The sequence below is a fragment of the Sinocyclocheilus rhinocerous genome, unplaced genomic scaffold (genome assembly GCF_001515625.1).
Source record: "Sinocyclocheilus rhinocerous isolate Xijiao unplaced genomic scaffold, SAMN03320098_v1.1 scaffold114, whole genome shotgun sequence".
Lineage (NCBI taxonomy): Eukaryota > Metazoa > Chordata > Actinopteri > Cypriniformes > Cyprinidae > Sinocyclocheilus > Sinocyclocheilus rhinocerous.
In genome coordinates this window covers 98,155-99,068 of record NW_015646344.1, presented here as the reverse complement: position 1 = coordinate 99,068, position 914 = coordinate 98,155, and positions in this window count along the sequence as shown.

The following is a 914-nucleotide window of genomic DNA, read 5'->3' as shown; positions in this document are numbered from 1 at the left end:
ATGTGGGCGGCGTTATGCAAATCTTCCCACATTGTGACCTAGACATGTGGTGGCGTGTTAGAACATAATCGAACGCTCATTGGCTCTCGCCTGCATTCGTCACAGATTGCGACATGCCGTGTTTCCGGTGAGGTGTGTTTGAATGATGCGCCGCGTTCCTTCACCAGTTCATGGAGTGGATCGGGAAAATTATCTGGATAATATTTTCAGCGATTAACAACATAAATTCTGCTCTGGATCACACAAACCTACTGTATTCCGCCAGAGAGGACTGCGGGTGCAACGCATCGTCATTTGGATTACCTTTAGTGCTACTAGGGTAGGTTAAGGGGTCTAAATCGCTTATTGATAAAATGATAAAAATGCATTGATATGAATATCTTAATGATATAAAAGATACGTAAATATTTTTACGTTTTTTAGCTAAAAATACGTAGCGATTTGTACGTTTTAAACGTTGAAATACGTCTAAATTGTACGTTTTAGCATGACTAAAAACGTACAAAAGTGTACGTTTTTTGCTTGTAAATGTTACGTATTAATTCCTACGTATAAACATGAGACCAGGCTGGTGTAGGCCTATATAAAACTAACTTAGTTATAAAATTAACTATATAAAAAATTAATAGGGCGTGACTGAATATGTTTTTTCAGAAAGTCTGCAAATACAGAGATGTTTAACTAATAGGAGGACGAGAAAATGGCAGAAAGAGCTGAATATCTTTTCATTAAAAAATTTAATGTTATTGTTGACATCTACAGTGATGTTTAAAGGCATATCAATCTACAGCATGTTTCAGTCAATTATTTCAGATTTGTTTTTGCTTATTTCTAATTTCCACCACCAGATGGCCACAATGTGCACGAGAGGAGTAAATCACCCAAAAAACCAAAAAAAACTATTAAACTTTTTT